At 43.3% G+C, this 19,915-nt stretch overlaps 1 protein-coding gene across 4 annotated transcripts in view; it reads right to left on the reverse strand.

Annotated features, from left to right (window-relative positions):
* The window catches only part of CTBP2 (C-terminal binding protein 2), a 280,138-nt gene extending 260,430 nt beyond the window's left edge, over window positions 1–19,708 (reverse strand). Inside the window, exon 1 of one of the 4 annotated variants that reach the window (XM_054983757.1) lies at window positions 19,560–19,708. The gene's annotated coding sequence lies outside the window, so the exon portion shown is untranslated. Of the gene's footprint in view, window positions 1–19,337; window positions 19,374–19,559 lie in introns of those variants that run through there. The other 3 variants (XM_054983751.1, XM_054983752.1, XM_054983754.1) reach the window with 3 other exon arrangements.
* Window positions 19,709–19,915: the final 207 nt, after the last annotated feature.

The raw sequence follows: 19,915 nt of genomic DNA on the forward strand, positions 1-19,915 counted from the left end.
GTCAGGCTGACCACTGGGGCATCCACCATCGGAATCTTGAGAAAACAAGAAACCTTGGAAGGAGAGAAGAGTTTTTTGGACTGCCCGATGTTGAAGCAATGAAATTAAAGCAATGAATTAAAGGCTCAGTCCCCCTTTGGTGAAGAAGTATGGAAAAGAAAAGCTCCAGGTTTGGGTCATACAAAACATCTCTGTGACCCCATCTTTATCATCATTGTCTTCACTGGGTTCTGGATCCCACCCTCCCAGGAGCCATGAGTCGTAGAATCTTTAAGGTCCTGTCAGTAATGAAGGTAACTCATTGTGAGAAAAAAACTATTAGATTGGGAGGTCTGCTGAAGGTCTTCATCTGAGAATTTCCCTTCCTCTCTGCCAAATGTGACTTGAAGTTCTCAGAACTGGTATTGTAAACCTCCTCTCCCAAACTGAGATGATTTCGATGGTTGTTGTGGGTTTTCCGGGCTGTATTGCTGTGGTACAGCCCGGAAAACCCACAACAACCATCGTTCTCCGGCCGTGAAAGCCTTCGACAATACATTGAGATGATTTCAGTGACGAAGTCCAGTTGCCTTAGTAGACCAAGAATGTTTTCTGGTAGTCTGATCCTGGCCTACAAGAGAGCCCAGGGTCCCTAGGTAGCTTGCCTTCCAAGAGAAACAGAAGAGAATGGGGGGGGCACTTAAAAAACCGAACCTCTTTATGATCTGATATCGCTCTTTTCTGACAATCCTGTTGTTAAAGGAGTTGGCCATTTGCTCCTGAAATCCTGCCGGGTAATTAAGGTATCCCCACCCCAAACCAGGGGGCACCTAGAAGCAAGATTGCCCTGCTTACTCAACACGTCCTGAATGGTTTGCCTCAGGGTTGTAGGGGAAGTGGCAGCTGATGCAGCCCACTGGCAATGGTTGCAGCAAGGCACAGTGTTTTTGGCACTAAATCCTCCTCACAGGTGGCCAGAGCACAGACCGTGGCTCCTACCTGTCTCTCCCCCTCTCCGCCACTGTTACTTTTCTTCATTTATATCCTGGCTTTCTTCCCAATGGGAACTCAAAAAGGCTTACATCCTTCTTTCTTCTGTTTTCTCCCATCATAACCCTATGAAATAGGTTAGGCTAACAGTATGTAACTGGCCAAGGTCACCCAGCAAGCTTCCATGGCAGAGCAGGAAACCAAACCCGGGTCTCTCAGATCCTAAACCATCACTCTAGCCACAATCTTGCAGTTTTAAAGAGAGAATGGGTGCCCCAGAAATGGTGCTAGGGGGATTTTGTTAAAAGGGCCTTTGCCTACAACATGTTTCTGGGATTCAAAGCTTCCTTAATAATTAAGCTTGTAACTTCATTTTTCTTTTCAATATGGCATTGTGGTTAAGGTGTCAGACTAGAACCGGGGAGACCGAGGTTCAAATTCTCACTCAGCCATGACTGGGTGACTTTGGGCTGGGTAACACTGAGCACTGCACCTGCAGCTTTGCTCCTAGCATCTGATTTACTCCTCCACCTTTGTTTCAGCAACCCTCTGTCACTGGCCATCGCAGCCCCCAAATCCCCTGCCATTGTCATGGCATCCTCTAACTCTGTCATTGGAGACACTAGTCACATAGCTGCGCGTTTCAGGTGGTGGGTCACTCCTGCAGAGGAAGAACATATGCACAAGTTTCTCTTTCAAAAACAAACAGAGACAGTGACAACAGGAAACACATTAAAGGCACACAAGGGAAAGAAAACTGGACCTGGAAATTCCACAGAGAAAAACAAAACAAAAGGCAATCAGAGCTCCTTGAAGTCCTTACCTGCAGAGAAAGAAGAAAAAGAACAGGAAAAGATAGGTACTCTCTCACCTCATGCACAGAAAAAATGAAGTGATATTCTGCCTCTAGAGATTATGAGAGGAGTACCCAAGCATCAGTTTGGTACAGTTTGGTGTAATGGTTAAGAGCATGGGACTCTAATCTGGAGAACTGGGTTTGATTCCCCACTCCTCCACCTGAAGCCAGCTGGGTGACCTTGGGCTAGTCACAGCTCTCTGGAGCTCTCTCAGCCCCACCCACCTCACAGGATGATTATTGTTGTGGGGATAATGACATACTTTGTAAACCGCTCTGAGTGGGCATTAAGTTGTCCTGAAGGGCGGTATATAAATCAAATATCATCATCATCATCATCATCATCATCATCATCATCATCATCTCCTCCTCCTCTACTCAAGTGAAATTTAGGATTTTGTCTTACCTGCTTTGCACAGTGGATAATCATATGGATATATCTGCACACTAGCCAGTTAACCTCTCAGCCCTTTTCAATTGATCCTTGGGCTAAGAAGACCCCCTACCCTCTCACTACAGCCCATTCCCACTATGTCCCATGCTGAAAAGATGCAAACAGTAGGCCATTTATTTAGTTTCAACTTGACAAAATCCCAACCGTGGCCAACTGAGTTGCTTACTGGATTCTACAAAGGCAGTATTCACACTCAGCTCTCCTCTTCAGTCGCTGGTGGAGAAAGAGGAGAGAAGCAAGGGATCCTTTGAAAAACCCAACATTTCCTTCAGATCGGCAGAGACTCCCCCACAGGAACCAACTCCTGCCTTCTCCCCGAGCCTGCTTTTGCGCCCAGTGTCTCCACATACCAACCCACACTTTACTAATGTGTGTACTGATGATTTATCATGAAGTATGCAGGCCATGCTATTGTTCTAGGACTAAGTGTTTATATTTAAAGGGGTTTCTTTTATACTTTCTGGACTATGAAAGGAGAAATGCCTTTCCCCCCTTATTCCTGCTCTTTGTTTAGTTTGAAACACTAGAATTATTTATTTATTTACTTACTTACCTTATTTGAAAGGCCATAAATTGCACTGCTACATAAAGTCACCAAGGGAATAGTTTAAAACATGTACTGTAAGTAAAAATCCATAAATAAAACTTTCTGCAGCCCAGAGTAATCATCTAACACAACACATTCATTTTCATTGCTGCTTTGGACTAATCTTCCAGATAACAAATCAAATCAAGGGCCTAAATGTAATTATTCCATTGTGATAACGATCTTTCTGAACTGGTATAGTACCCTTGCTTGTTTGTTCTCACAGTAAAGATCACCAAGGAGATGGAAAGAAGATATATTAAACAGTTAATACTGGAGGACAAAAGAATACATGTAATAATGCAAATCAGAAGCCAAATTAAATTCTCTGCCACAAAGAGTTCCTATATGACTCAAGTAGGGTCCCTACACTTACATACAATTAAGTCCTCCCAGATGTTAGCCAAATATCTAAGCTGATTTACTTGGATGCAAGATGAACCAAAAGCAATGAGATACAGGATAGAAACAGGCTCTACCACTAGCCTGATGGCACAAACATGAAACTGATCCAGAGCAGTCCTATAGCAATACTAGGGTTGTCAGCTCCAAGTTGGGAAATTCCTGGAGATCTGGGGGGTAAAACGTGGAGAAACCTGGAGAAAGTGGGGTTTGGGGAAGGAAAGGACTTTGGCATGCCATAATTCCATTGAGTCCACCCTCAACAGTAGACATTTTCTCCAGGTGAATTGATCTCTGTGGCCTGAAGACCAGCTGAAATTCCAGGAGATCTCCAGCTACTACCTGGAGGCTGGTAACCCTAAGCAATACAGTATCACAACATGTATTTTTTCCACAAGCCTCAACCTAGTTCCATAACTTCTGCATGTCTCACTCATGCTTCAGAAGACATCTTATCCATTTTAAAATCTATGTTAAGAACAGAAGGGAAAGAAACAGGGCAAATATTAACTTTCAAAGCAAGTGAGCAGCAGAGGTGGTTTGCCAGTGCCTTCCTTGGCAGTCTTCCTGGCGGTCACCCATTCAAGTACAAACCCTGCTTAGCTTCTGGATCTGAGGAGATCAGGCTACATCATGCTGCCTTCCCTATCCCCCTTAATTCTTTTCATTTCTTGTGCTGAACTGTCCTTCATTACCAGGAAGCCAACAACCTAAGCCCAATGCTCCAGTACTCATTTCCCACTCATACGCAAAAGAATACTGCTACAGGATGCAGACCCCAAGAAAAATTGTGAAGTAAGTCCAAACGCCTTCATTATTTCACATAAAGTAAGACTTGAAGTACACTTCGATTTCTTAGGTTCCACTACAAAATTAGACCAAAACTATAGGATTTCTCCAGGCCAGCTCAAGCCACACCATCCAGCATTATGCATAGCTTGCACAGTACAGCAACTGTACACGGCTTAGGGCAATAAAGAATTAGGCCCAGTGAATCCATGATACTAAATGGCTGTACCACATTGATTCCCACAAACTTGCTGCTAGCAACCAGCTGCAAGATGAAGCCTGAACTGAATCTGTCATTAATTGGATCTGATGGCCAGGAAACATTCTGTAAAAAACACTGATGCAGGGTGGCTGATGCCAGTGCAAGTTTTACCCTTTTCATGAAACACGCTGCTTATGTCTTTTTTTCTGGCATTCATTATCATCAAATTCATTTCATCTAGCTGTCTTCCCCTCTCAGCTCTCAAGTGTTGCAGAGGAAACCGCAACAACAACAAAAAATGGTAGCCTTACTCTGTATCACACTAAAGTCAAATAAAGGTGAAAAGCTTAGTGTCATACTGGTGAACACACATAATTGCCTTTTACTGAGTGAGGTCTGGGATGAGAAAGGTAAATGCCACAGATAAATGAAACCAAACAAAGATATTGATGTTCCTGGCTATATTACCTTATCTCGTAAAGTGGCAAGACGCCAATGCACAATAGATGGGTAGCATCCATGCCAAAGAGCATGAAGTGGTGGACTACAAACAAAAATTACAAGTAAATTGGCTTTACAGCCACCTTCCCAAATGATCAAACAAACAGAGCTTGAGGAAAAACCTGCAGTAATCAATTTACATAATGCATATTGACTATGCTACCGAACAGCAGAGGAAAAGAATCACACCAGAAGCCCACAAAATAAAGAGGCACCATAATCAAAGGTGCACACCTCTTTCACAAAGCACCAAAAAATGCAGCACTCAGGCTCACAGCCTGGTATTAAACCCGCCGCAATATTTATTTAGCTTGCAAGGACTACAGCAGCTCTGAAACAGAGAGACAAAAGATGTATTTTTTAAAAAAGTGAAGCTGTTAAGATGCTTTTGCTGCCAACTGATCTGACAGGAAGAGCTGGAATGCAACTTTTTATACAGTCTACTGCCAAATAATCTAACGACAGATCTGGAAAAATCATTTCCAATTCATAAATTTTGCATCAAATGTTTAAGCAAGTTGGGGGAGGGGGTCAAAATTTCCATTACAGGATGCAGTGACAGCTCAGCTTCTAAAGATGTAAGAAAACTTTCATAAAACAAGATTTGTTGACAAAGTAGAAAAGAGGGCTACACAGATGGGGAAACCAAGATCTCTGCAGAGAAAACACTGGAAAGGTTAGTAAGGTGAGAGAGCTACCTACTACAGATGATATATACATGATTTCAAACAGCTGAATACCTGCAACAATCACTATTTCCTAGTGAATATTTCAGACTGTAGTAACACTCTTCAAAAATTCTGCTTACCTACAGCACTCATTACAGCAGATACTTACTATAGATGGCCACCATGTGATGCATTTCCCACACCAAACAATTCAAAAGTATGTTTGGTGTGTTGCATTATTCATATTATGTAGGAACAGACTGCATAATAGCATGACTAGGAACTTACAGTATTATTATGTTTATCACTATTATTTGTATAATCTCCATAGTCGTAAATTCTTTCCGTGCAAATTCATACACCACACTAAATGTTCTAGGTTTTGACAATGTGGTGGCCATGCTTCAGTTAGCATAAGTTACCCTTTCAGATATCCCGCCTGTATCAGTAACATAACCAGAGCACCAAAATCCAGGACAACAGTCGGAAAACATTCCTACTCTATATGTTTGATCCTCTTTATTGCAGTTTCTGTTCATTCAATTGCTAACTTTAAGCTCTGCACAGATCACATGTGCATGGAATTGGACTTCAACAAGTCATACCTTTAACAAGAATTAGTACATTAGCCCTCAAACATGCTGTCCATGGATACTGCCAACATATTTCCTAGTGCCCACTTGCTTCTTGAGTTTGGGGGCGGGTGGTCCAGAGAATGAACAGAAAAAAGGAGAATGAGAGCACTTCAAATCTCTCTCTCTGTCTGTTGACTGACTAGTGAAGGGCTGAGCTCACCTTCTGCAGGTGTCCCAGCCATATGTTCTCTACTTGGCCTCAGACACGTTTTCTTATAGTTTCAGGTGGGTTGTCATGTTGCTGTGGAGTAGTAGCAAGAGTCCAGTAGCAACTTAAACAAGATTTTCAAGGTATGAGCTTTCAAAACTCAAAGCTACCTCTGTCAGACTTCATGTCTCTGAGCTCAGCAAACTCTCACTTCCTTGGAAATTGAAACCATACAGTGTACCTTCCTTAAAGCAAAAAGATGATCCCACTTCCCCTTGGGCAACCATTCTATGGAAGCATTCACTCCCGTCCTCAAAATTCCAAAGGTACCTAGATTCATCAGGGCTGGAGGTTGGATTATGTCATGTCACGAGCACGCGCGTGCACGCACATACACCGGCCTGCGTGATGACGTCGCTCGTGACATCATCACAGGAGCGCACACGCCGCTGGCGGCCCAATTGCTGCAGCAGGCAGCCTCTGAGCTCTCCCGCTCAGTTGCCTGCGCCGCCGCAGATGCCTGCCCATGGTGGCTGCGCCTGGCTGGGGGCTTGTGCTGGCGGCGGCAGCAGCGCGGGGTGGGAGGGATAGGAGGCTGGTGCTTTGTGGCACGCGCTCCCGCCCTCCACGCCTCCTCCGGCCTGCGGCCACCGCCTACCTAGCCTCAATAGGCCCGCCGGCCCTGTACACAACTACTAATACAGCAGCAGCAACCCACCTCCTGCCAAATGTGTTTCCACCACAAATAACACTGCTGCTTCCCTGAGTACTTATATCATTTGGTGAAAACAATGATGGCACAAAAGGTCTAGCATTTACTTATTACACTTCTCAGGACCCCCAGGGGATTTCCCATCCACCATTAACCAGACTCAAACCTGCTTAGCTTCAACAAGACTGCTTTATCATGTGCTCCCCAACCATTACCCGATATCATGCTGCTGCTATCATCATGTCACTCCAGGGTCTGAAAAGGCTCCTGGCAGCAAACCCCCTTCCAGCCATGTATACAGAGTTGGCCTATTCCTCCAGGCCAAACAGCTCTCTGCCACCTGGAAAAAAACTCCTAAAACCTAAAAAAAAAAAAAACGCTTAAGAAGTCCCACCCTTTCCATATTGCAGGCATGCAGGATCACCTGATTGTTGGGAAAGGCAGGTTGAAAAACAGAACACCAGACTCTTGTTAAGTCCACTGAAGTCAACAGGCTTAGAATCATGTATAGCTCTTTCTTGGAATGACACGGTAAAGTATTTTTACACTTGTGTAGATCACAAATCCATCTTTATTGATGATGCATGCAATGAAAGCAAGAAAAAAATTCACAAAGGATGGCAAGTTCAATGACTGCAAAACAGCACAAGTAACAGGAAAAAGAATTCTTGCTCCTGAATTAACCTGAGGCAAAGCTGTTTTGCGTTACCATCTTAGGAAAAGCAATAGTATTCCAGTTCAGCATAGGAAACTGACAGAAGCTATTTCTATTATGAAAAGGATCTACGAATTTTACCCAGGCTTGGCAATGTAATTGTTCCATTTACTAACCATCAAGGTTCAACTTTCTCATTTTCTGCTCCACAGAGGAAAGGAGCCATCCTTTAGCACCCACTCACCAATGAGGGGATTTTACAGAAAAGAAGTGGTGGGTAGGTTCTGTTTGCTGCAATCACTCCTCTCAACACTGAGCCCACAAAGATGGAAGGATTTCATTTAACCAATCATCAATCTAGATATTATATTAACTGAATTTAAAGAAATTTACAGTGAAGGTGTATTCTTTGTTGAGGCATCTTCCGGGAGAGAGAAGTTGCTTAAAGGCTTAGAAGTGCAAATTTAATTTATTATTTTTAACTGTTCTCTTTGGAAACAGACCGTAATATTCAAGTATATAAGGACAAGGAAGGTTGACCCACTGCTTGAACATGTCTCAGGGTTCTACTGGGCATCTCCACTGATGAATGAAGTACCAAAAAATTAGTCTTGAGCTTGAAGACTGCTTTTAACATGCTGAAGCTTTCAGGTCTGACTGTAGCAGAATTCCCAAAATTTAAATTGTATTTTGTATTCAAAACAATAGTGTAGCAAAACACAACTATAATTCCACCAACCACCACTATGACATTCAAAAGAACACTGCTAAATAGCTATAGTTTATATAGATAGGTAAAAGGTAAAGGTGGTCCCCCGTGCAAGCACCGAGTCATTACTGACCCATGGGGGGACATTGCATCATGACGTTTTCTTGGCAGACTTTTTACGGGGTAGTTTGCCATTGCCTTCCCCAGTCATCTACACTTTACCTACAGGAAACTGGGTACTCATTTTACCAACCTCGGAAGGATGGAAGGCTGAGTCAACCTTGAGCCAGCTACCTGAACCTGGCTTCTGCCAGGATCAAACTCAGGTCCTGAGCAGAGCTTGGGCTGCAGTACTGCAGTTTACCACTCTGCGCCACAGGACTCAGTTTATATAGGTACATACAGTTTATATAGATACTGACTTAAAAATTAAGGAAAATATGAACTGAATTTCAGCACAGAAACTTGATCTCAACTATCTCATAACCCTACTAGTTTGGCTAGGCAACCTTATCACTCAGGACTCTTAAATGGCATATCCAAGAGATATCCAGAGGTGGGAAAGGAATGGCTATGCTAATCATTCCTTCTCCATTACTCTGAAGAAATTCCAGGGATTAATTCTACTTAAAAGTAAAGATGAATTATATTTACCACTATTTCTTCGGAAAGGCTTAAAGATTCTTAGAGTGTACTAACTCAGTAAGAATACTGCCAAGCAAACCTCAGCACAGAGCTAATTTTTAAAAATTTAGCTATACTCACAAAATGCTATGGCACATGTATAGTTTACTTGATTTAGTGTTCTGCAAAGCTCCTCTTCAATCTCCTGAAGAGGTAATTTTTCTCGCAGTCTAAAGCATAACTGCTTAATTGGCAAGTATACAAAATATAATTACATTGCATACAAGTCACAATACTGCTTATGGGAATATCATGGTTCATGTATCCTGTTTACTTTGTGCTTTTATCTTCAAAAAGAAATCTGTACAAAAATAGGTGCATAGATATGTTTGTTTTTACTGATGAAGCAGTTTCACTCTCTTAAGTTCACTGAAGTCAATAGAATGGTATAACTTCTCTTAGGATAGCACTAAAAATCTTTCAACATGTTTCTTTTAAGAAAGTTCACATTCAATTAAGAAACAAGAGAAGACCTTAATTGGGACTTATTTATTTAATATCCTTCTCTATTGCACTCTTAGCAGAGTTTGATACAAGTCACAGTTTAACACAATGAAGCTGGTAAAATGTAATAAAACCAATTCAAGAAAATGCAATGAAAAAGAAGCATAATGATAAATTAAATAGTACCACCACTCATATACAAGAATAAAAGTGGCTGGGTAAAGAAAATGTAAGAGAAGTACAAGAGCAAGTGCCAAATGAGAAAATTCAATAATCAGCAAAACTGAGGTAAAACAAAATTTCAGCCATGTACTGAAAATTCACCAAGTTCGCCATCAGGTGAATGGCTACTGGAAAGGGCAAGCCATAAGAGCATAAGCGAATCAAAAAAGCCACTGTCCTTCAGAATCACCCATGGTCAGCACAACGCTTTGGACACCCTAGACTAGAGTAGCACTCTGTTACTACCCTGTGACAACAGCAGGAGAAGGAAGACAACCGCAACCCTCCTCTCCCCCCACTCTATGGCATGGCAATGAGACACTGAAGGATGCCACTTGCCCTCCTTTTCCCCCCTGTGGTAGTAACGTGACACCTGCCCTCTTTGCCCCCTCACACAGCAAAGTGCAAAGGCACCCACCCTTCTTGCTGCTCCATGCATTAGCAAGGTGCAGAGTTGAGGCAGCAGGAACCCACCACTTGTGTGCTTGCTGCTCTAACTCTATTGCTACCACAGCAAAGCAAGAAGGAAGAGGGTCAGACTTCTTCCTTGAGGGAGGAAGAGAAGCAGCTCCCCACTGGCCGTCTACTGGGAGACCCCCAAAGCCACGGGCGAGCTGAGGCAATAGGGCTGGTTGCCGCCCTTCCATCTCTGCCATAGGCAACAGTCTAGGTGCACCTCATGGATGGGCCACCTCTAGAATTACCCACTTTACCCTGGATGACAGCACAGCATCCAGTAATAGTAATAACAATAACATTTGATTTATATACCGCCCAGCAGGACAACTTAACACCTACTCCGAGCGGTTTACAAGGTATGTTATTATTATCCCTACAACAACAATCACCCTGTGAGGTGGGTGGGGCTGCGAGAGCTCCTAGAAGCTGTGACCAACCCAAGGTCATCTAACTGGCTTCAAACGGAGGAGTGGGGAATCAAACCCGGCTCTCCAGATTAGAGTCCTGTGCTCTTAACCACTACAGCAAACTGGCACCAAACAATGCAGATCTTCATTACCTTATGGTATTACATACATTTATATTAAAAAACATTAAATTTATATTAAAAAACATATAAAACATATAAAAGTATAAAGACACTGTGGAGCAATGTGCAGTAGATGAAAGATTTGTTAATTTGATCAATGTTGCCTCTGTTTTCAGAATACTATTCTGAATTCATGCAACTGCAAAATTCTGCATACTTGTCAACTTTTACAAACCATTTTTAAAACTTAATTTCAAACCAGTTCAATTGAAATAATGTGTGTGCACGCATGCGTGCAGTGACTTGTGTGGAAAATGGACTACGATTCTGTTGTGATAGCACATCGTTCTATTACAGTTAACTGACCTCAAGTTTAAACTTTTATTTTCAATCATTTGTAGTGTTTTCACAAGATTACTCTCGGTACTAGAGACTTTCCAAACTGGATGACAATTCAAAATGATACGTATTTTAAAGTTTAAATTACACAGCAAGGAAACTGCTATCCAAGAACAAAACTGCTATCCAAGAACATACAGATTTCCTATAATTTGTTCCACTCTTTTTCTATCACCTTTTCAAATAACTCCAAGCAAGCAGGCTTTGCTTTGACACTTTATACTTGACTGGCATGCTGTCCAAAATACAGAGCGTGATCTCTGCTATTTTCTTTACCAGTGTGTGTCCACAATGGAATGTACTAGATGTTGATTCTTTAAAGAATGGACTGCTCCCACTGCTGTAAGGGATCAAACAATGAACAAACAGAAATGCAAGCAAGTTAGCATATGGTGCTCCTGCAGACTCCTCCACTGGTTTACTTATATTAATAACCGTTTTTCCTCATAGAGATTTCATAAACAAACTGGTTTTAGAAATAAAGTGTAGCTATGGGCACTTTAGACCTATAAACACTTTACAGTATATAAAGCAGCCTAGAATTTGAAAAATACGGGCGTAAAGACATGTATTTTAATGACTTAATACCACAAGCTACATTCTCAGCACAATCCTCAGTACCTAGAACAAATTCTTGGGTGGAGGCAGGCAAGTACTGGCAAACTACCAAAAAAAAGCAAAAACATCTACTGAAAATATTTTACTAAGGATGCTTTCATTATCCAAGTCAAACCAATTCCAAGTTAAGATAACGGGCTCATATTGGACCTTTTCCACAACAATATTCAATTTCAATCATAAACACACCTACCACAAAGCAGCATGTACCTTAGGAATGTTCCTGCAGGTCTGTGGCCTTCTTCCTTTGACAAACAGCTGTCTCTTCTGGTGAGCTCAGTTGACAGTATACATGGTCAGGAAACCATCTCACTCTGCAACAGGAGTGCAGCACAGGTGGCCACAACTACACAACCTGGGTCTTTTGGTGGGGCAATAACCAAAATTGAAACCTATGGAGTGGGTCCATTACTGTGGCCTCTGCTTGCAAGAAGAGAGACGTCTCTCAGTTATTCACATGGACTCTTTCAGGACAAAATGTTGTTCAGGCCAAGCCAAATACTTCTTCACTACCACTGCAGTCGTTAATTAACCAGTCGTTAATTAACCAGGCGGACTGCGGTACAGTCAGATGTGAATGGTTAGGACACAATAGGAGGGTTCCCTGTGGTTCTGCAGCCTCATAGCCCCAAACTCAAACACACACACCCAACCTTGTGGTCTTTTAGGTAGAAAAACCTGCTTTATAGTTCTGTTGGTATTTTGGTATGGAACATGGGGACAGATGATTCAAAAAGGACAGTCTGTACACAACGAATGGCTAACATATTTACCAAGCAAGATGGAAGAGAAAATAATGTGTTTATAACAGATGACATCAGGCAACTTTTTTCTAGTAAAGAAACATTCAGCAAAGTAGCTCAAAAGAACAGTATCTGATAGTAGAATAGCACAAGGATGTGACCCATGTAACTAATAGGAGAAGAATCTCTTCTTTTTTCACCCTCCTCGCTGGGCTGCCTTACTCACTGGCACAAGCCCACCCAACTGCATTGCCACCACCTCCTACCCCTCCCCCATCTGCCATACCACTGCCGCACTGCTCACACAGCAGCAGGGGTGGCTTCCTCTCCACTTCCCCAACATTTCCCACGTGTCCCACATGTGCCACCCAGCAGCTACCTCTGCCACAAGGAGGGTGGATGAGGCAGTGTCAGGCCCCTGCCCCCTAGGAGGCCCGCATCTTCAAGCCAGGACCAGCTTGGGGCTGCCCAGTGCAGGGGTGACAGGTATGTCAGCACCCAGCACCATCTGGCAAATCAGTGGTCAGTGGGAAAGGATTGTATTGTCTGTGGTTGCACAAACTACTTGTCTGTTTTGGTGTTCTAACTCGCCATTTTATGTTAAGGGTTTGGGATTTTTCTGCAAATCAGAGCTTCCCCAGTTTTGTACAAAGACCTCCCTTCAGATCTGCATCTAGGGTCATGTTCCGAATTAGATATAAGACATGACAATATCATTTTAATATTGGAATCAATTTAGTCACAGTGAATCAAGCATACATTGCTACTAATCTTGTTGGACCATGACTCTTCATAAAAACTGTATACTCCACATATTGTTTTACCAAGCAATGCTACAGGAATCTACTTAAATAATAATTGGTGCATGCTGCTTGCTGCAAGTAAATAGGAATTGATTGTTTGACAACATTACATGTGTTTTTAACATATACTGGGGGAAATGAAGTGTTTCTACATTTCCTAAAGAAAAGCTCCAACAACAGTTATTCAGTCACATTATAAAAAGCAAAACAAGAAGTATAACCTTTTTTTAAGCATCTCTGCTTGTATCTTCGGGGGTTTTAACCTTACATAATAACTTATATAGGAATTATATGATGATACATACGATTATCATTACATTAGGATGAGATATATAAACAAAATATTAGATATTAAAATATTAGATTCTTACTATCTATGTGCATGAATCTTTACTGATAAACCCATATGACTCTACATTCCCAGCGTTCCTCTGGACTTCTATAGAGATGTACCCAGTGGTCAGGACTGTTAACAAAATCAAGATTCTGGCAACAGATTCTTTTTTTAAAGACGAGTTAAACTGTCAGCATATGCTAACAACTTCTCTTCGGGATTTCCCTATTCTAAGTACCCAAAGATTATTTTTTACACAATAGTTACACCAAAATTCAAAGGAGACTTCAAAAGCTATAACTAAAGCAGCAAAAAAATATAGTCCTAAGAAAACCAAAAGACAAATGATTCCTTATGACCATACTTCATGAGCCGCTACCGAATCACACTCAGAGTCACTAGGCCGAAAATCAGCAAGGAAGCTTTAACTTTTGAATGTTTATACCCTGAACATCTTGTTGGTCCCTAAGGTGTCGCTGGACTCAAATCCTTCTGTTCTCTACTGCAAACCAACATGGCTACCTATCAGAAACTGCTCCAATATGTTTAGGATCAGAGTTGCAGAGGTCATTCCTCATGGTTATGGTGAGATTCCTTAGTATTTCTTGATACCTCCACCTTGATTTCTGCAATCAGTTATGCCTCAGTACAGAATCTGCAATTTTTTAAAAAACCTAATGAAAATGTTCTCACAACAATATTATCTGAGCGCCATCCAACCTGAAGAAAATTTGTTATCACAAAACCCAGCTATCTGTATAGCCTTTGCCTAGGATGTGGAACATTTAGGTCGTTGCAATCCAAGACATGTTCATATACATTACGTTGACAAGTCCTCTCTACTGAAACGACAACATAAAAATGAAAGCAAAAGCCACCATTCTCCTATTACTACAGTGCTGTCCTAATTTTTTCCTCTCATTTAGGAAGCGAGAAGGGCAAAGGGCATAATTTCAAAAGCGATTCGTGGCAGAAGTGACTTGGTATTGACTGTCATTCTAGAATTGGGGCTCTGCAACAAGTCACACTATACAAGTCATCATATTCAACTGAACCTTGTGAGATCTAAATGAAAGAATCCATAAAAACAGATTTTAAAAGGTTTCTTCTTCTGTAGCATCTTTTAAAATAAATAAGTGGATCACCTTGCACAACTAAGATAAACTAAGGACTCATTCACATTTTATGGCGGTGGTGGGTACACTTTCCATAGGAACATGAAGACATGCAGGTGCAGAGCCAGAAGTATCCAAGTATGTCGAAAACACGTGGTAGAGAGATGGAGCCAACCTTGGCCTCCCCAGCATGAGCCCACCACATGTTCTCCAGTGTTTAGAGACTCCACTTCACACTTTAAGTGTTTCTGTCAGGGAACACATCTGCTGCCATAAAGTATAAATAAGCTCCAAGGCTGTGAGCGTAAACACCCTGAACCTAATGGAAATAAGTTCAACTGAAATCAATGAATCCACTTAATATTTCTCCACATGAGGTCGTTTCTCTTCCTTCGCTAGAGAAACACCAACATTTTGACTAAATATTGTCTGCAGCTCTCTTATTTTAGGAATAAAAAAGCAGAACTTCTATACACTGAGACATATACTGAGCCAATACAAATATACTACTTTTATAGGCATCTTTAATTGATAATTGTGACAATCTGGCTTCCCATAAATGAACTAAGAACATAATGTATAAGGAAATGGAAGTTATGTCTCATGTGGCTCGCTGTGATCGGAACCTGGAAGTGAGGATCTACCACAAAAATGATCTGGCTGGGTGACAAGGGATAGGACCAAACAGACTTTTGCCCCCCTGTTTACTCTGACTACATTTCAGGGGGGAAAGCACAAGATAGGAAAAGAAGTGATGTAACTATAGATGAGCCAAGCCAGTTCCATACGCAAAGAGTAAAATGAAACTAGGAACAACCACCACCACCACCAAACTCCCATCTTCCTTTTCCTGAACTAGGGTTGCCAATTCCAGCAACTGTATAGGATTGCACTACTGAAATAGTCTTTTATGTCCAACCAGTTCAGAAGGTGGACACTTTGCATCATGACGTAAGCCACTCTGCACCCTCTCTCATTGGTGGCATAGATCATATGACCTTATTTACTGAACTCACTGCTTAACACAGGAGAAGCAGCAGACTTTTTCTCACCCTCAACTGTGAAGAATATACTCAAACACACATTCATGATTATTTCCCAACATGCAAAACCTTAAAATGTATTCAAACTTGTAACAATTTTCTTGGTATTCAGCACGAAATTATTATTATTCAGCAAATTATTCTAATAATAATAAGAGTTTATGCACACAGCCTCCAGATCTCCCTAAACGTAACATACTTATTATTTGAAGTACCCTGCCTTTTGGTATATATACTGCCAGTGGGGCTTTTGTGATGAGTTAACAGCTACTGATGCATATCTGTATATATCCTGTTCCAAAGCACAGACTCTATTCTTTAAGAAATTCACATTTATTAATCTCACCATTAAGGTGCCCCATGGCATAGAGTGTTAAGCTGCAGTACTGCAGCCCAAGCTCTGCTCACGACCTGAGTTCGATTTTGGCAGAAGCCAGGTTCAGGTAGCTGACTCAAGGTTGATTCAGCCGTCTATCCTTCCGAGGTCAGTAAAATAAGTACCCAGTTTCCTGGAGGTAAAGTGTAGATGACTGGGGAAGGCAATGGCAAGCCACTCTGTAACAAAAGTCTGCCAAGAAAACGTCATGATGCAATGCCCCCCTCCCCATGGGTCAGTAATGACTCAGAGCTTGCACAGGGGGATTACCTTTACTTTTACCTGTAATTTCACTACTAGACAGCTAGTTGTGATGGTAGTATTGAAAGGTTTCAAAAAAGTGGCCAAAAAAAAAAAAGAATTATAAATCCACTTTGCAATCACAAGCACCTAGAGCTGCTAGCTCCCAGTGGGGCCTGGAGTTCTTCCAGAATTACAACTGATCTCCACACTATAGATCAGTTCCCCTAATGCAGAGGGCATCACATCCTTGTTGAGCTCCTTCCTGTACCACTTTCCCTGAGCTCTGCCACCAAATCTCCAGGAATTTCCTAGCTCACAGTTAGCAACCTTACAAGCACCTCATATTATTCTGAACACATACCCTCATAAAAAAGTGTGTTCAAAAGACTTTAGTGGCCCTACATGATCTGTCTCCAAAAAAGACCATTCTCCCTCTATAGAATGTTCTTGATTTCTTTTATTAATACAAATACATCAAGGAGGCAGTCAAGATACACTGAAAGCCATGGAAATTTAGTTCCAATTGGTTGGAATTCCCATGTCACTAACGCCAACTTTGACTGGCTGGTATGTGCTTATGCATCGAACAAGCACAGCCCAATCCAATCCTATTATATTAATACTAATCACTCTCTCTCTTTCCTGCTCTTCGACCTATCATCATAAGGCACAAACCATTATCAACCAAACTTCTCTTTCTAACTTAATTCTCAGCAGTTAAGAAAATATGACCCAACAGTAGTAACTGAAGCATTTAACCATACACTGAAACCAAACATTGTTTTCCCTAGGGCACAACTGTACTGGAAGAAAAACAGAACAATCCTAAGCAAGCCTACTTGTAATCCTACTCAAATCTATTTGATGGGGCTTTCTTTAGGACAGTACTAAAACATATGCATTTGTATCCAATGCCAGACTAACAGTGCAATCCTATGGAGAGTTACACCAGTCTAAGCCCATTGAAGTCAATGGGCTTAGACTGGAGTAACTCTCCATAGGATTGCGCTGTAAGTCTGGGTCAAAGAGCACTCTCTTTATGGCTAAATTACACTGGGTAATAAGATTTAATCTACACACATTAATCATATTTCTTGAAAAGAGATACGTTTTTGTTAGATGTTGAAGTTTACAAGTCCTGTGATCAAAAAATGCCCTACCATATCTCATTACACAAGGATTATGAGCGAGAGAGTTCATTTCCTTCAAAAATATTTATATATTATTCATTCAGAGCAACGCATTTTAAAGCTTCAGTGTAACTATGCCATTTGTTTGAATTATTTGGTGAGCAAACACTTGCTTACAAAAGAGCTGGATGAGAACAGGAAAAGTTTGAGAGCACTGCAGGATAAAGGAGTCAGATGTAAACATTTTGTCTGCTATGGAACATGCAACCCCTGACAAACAGTGCACTGCACAGAAAAATCTGGTGTCCAAAGGAGTTGCTAAGGAGCTGATGTGGCTCACTGATGTTTTCCTGCTTATCTGCGTAGATGGCAACACCTTTCCAAAATGCTCAGCCATTTCATTCTTGTAACACAGCGCTTTTGCTCTTCCATTTCAAAAGAACCTTTTCTACTGCTTTTCATGTTTGAGGAAATGGGTGAAGGAAGAGAGAAGTGGAGGGTGAGAGTCCTCGGCCAAACAAGATCCACCCCCCCCCCAAGCTTACACAGCAACCGTGATGAACAACAAGGCAAAATATCTTAGCAGGCTAGCCTCCCTGCAAAGGGAAGAATTTATTTCTATTATGCATAGTGGACCAGGTGGTTTCTCTCTTTTGACGGCCTGGGTTGCAAAAGCAGCCGCTTTCCACACGCAGGGAGTAGAAACTGCAAGCCCACTTTGTAAACGTCACAATGAAACTGAGCAGGACGCTTCCCCAGGGAGGGGGGAGGTTTTCGGAGTCTCGGTTGCGGCGCAGCAGCCCCCCTCCCCGCAGATGGCGCTACCCTCCACGCCACCCCCGTCCAGCTCGCTTCCCAAGTATCGCGGCGGGGGGGGTCCAGATTTCCCATGCGGCGGCTCCTTGCCCCCTTTACACAACCCCTCACGCTTGCCAAGTCTCTCGTTTTGCCCCTCAAATCAATCGAAGCGCCTCCACGGCCCGTCCTGCCCCAGCCTCTCCGAGGCAGAGCCCGAAGTCATGCGGAGCAAGAAGAGCCCGGGCGGCTCTCGCTCTCCACCCCACCGCCTAGCGATCGCTGGCGCCTTATCGCGACTTCCAGCGGCAGGAAAACTTTCTGCTGATCGCATTCAAGTGCGCCCGGGGGGGGGGGGGGGCTGCACCGCGTCAGGCTCCCTGTAGCCGTCGGCGGAGGAAGTCCCCGGGCCGAGCCGCGTGAAATCCGCTCCCTCCCTGCTCCACGCCCCCTCCTCTCCCCTCGTCTTGGCCGAGACTTTGGCAGCGCTGCAAGCCGTGGGTTGCCCTGCTAATCTGCTGGCAGATGTTGTCCATCACACTCAGGACTAAGTAAACAATGCCGAGCCCAGCAAAACAAAAGATTTCCACTTCACCTCATTTAACGTCTCTCACTTACTCTCTGCCGAAGCGGGGGGGGGGGAGATCGAGGAGGGAGGGAGGAGGAGGAGGAGGGCAGAACTTATTGTCATCCCCCTTCCCTCTCCTCTCCGCCACGCAACAGCAACAACAACAAAAAGGCTTTCTCTGACTCTCTCCTTTTGGGGAAGGGGGGGGGAGAAAATGGGGCTCTACTTCACATCTGTCCCATCGGAGCTGCCTAAAGCCTGTGCAATCTTTGCTCCGCACCAAACACACACATACACAAATATCCGGCGGGTGGGGGGGGGGATAAGCATTTAAAGGGGGGGATACACATGCCCAAACGCGCGCACATCAACACAATCCTGGCTCGCGTTTTCGACACACACGAACACACACCTTCCCATCAGATCGGGAACCAGAAAAGCAATATATGCAGCGTCGCAGGGGCGAGAGTTGACCGGCGGGGTCTCTCCAGCCGGATGAAAGCCGGCCGGAGGGGGAGGAAGAGCTACGACCAAAGATGTCCTCACCTTTCGAGCTCTCCCTTGTCCTTTTCTAAAAAAGAAAATATTCCTGCTGGCTCCCGGTCTCTGGATGGCGCAGTGAAGCGAAGCACACATGGACACCAGCGCGGGCACCAACATTACGACTGCAGGTAGGCGAGGGGGGAAGGCAGCCAGCACTCCCGACCCAGCCAGCCTGGGCAGCCGCCTCGGCTCCCTTCCCTTCCCTGCCCGCCCGCCGCCCCTTACCTCGTCGTCGCCTCAGAACGTCCACGGGGAGCGGGTCCCTCTCCAAGCTCGCTCGCTCGCTTGCTCTGGCTGAAGCCGCCGCCGCCGGGGCTCCTAGCGCTGCATCGCCGCCTCCCCTGGCTCGCTGCGCGGGGGCTCTTGCTGCCAGAGATCCACCTTAAAAATGACACACACACCACACACAAAAACTTAATCCTCGCCTCCTTCGCCAAGCTCCTGCCGCTGCTCCAAGTGAGGATGGGGCGGGGGGAGGAAACGGAGGAAGATTCTAATTGCAACTTGGAATTTTTCCCCCTTGTCTTCTTTTTTGAAAGAAGTCGCTCGCTGGTCTTCCTCCAGCTATATTTAAAAAAAAA

This window comes from Eublepharis macularius, chromosome 6 (assembly GCF_028583425.1).
Source record: "Eublepharis macularius isolate TG4126 chromosome 6, MPM_Emac_v1.0, whole genome shotgun sequence".
NCBI classification, from domain to species: domain Eukaryota; kingdom Metazoa; phylum Chordata; class Lepidosauria; order Squamata; family Eublepharidae; genus Eublepharis; species Eublepharis macularius.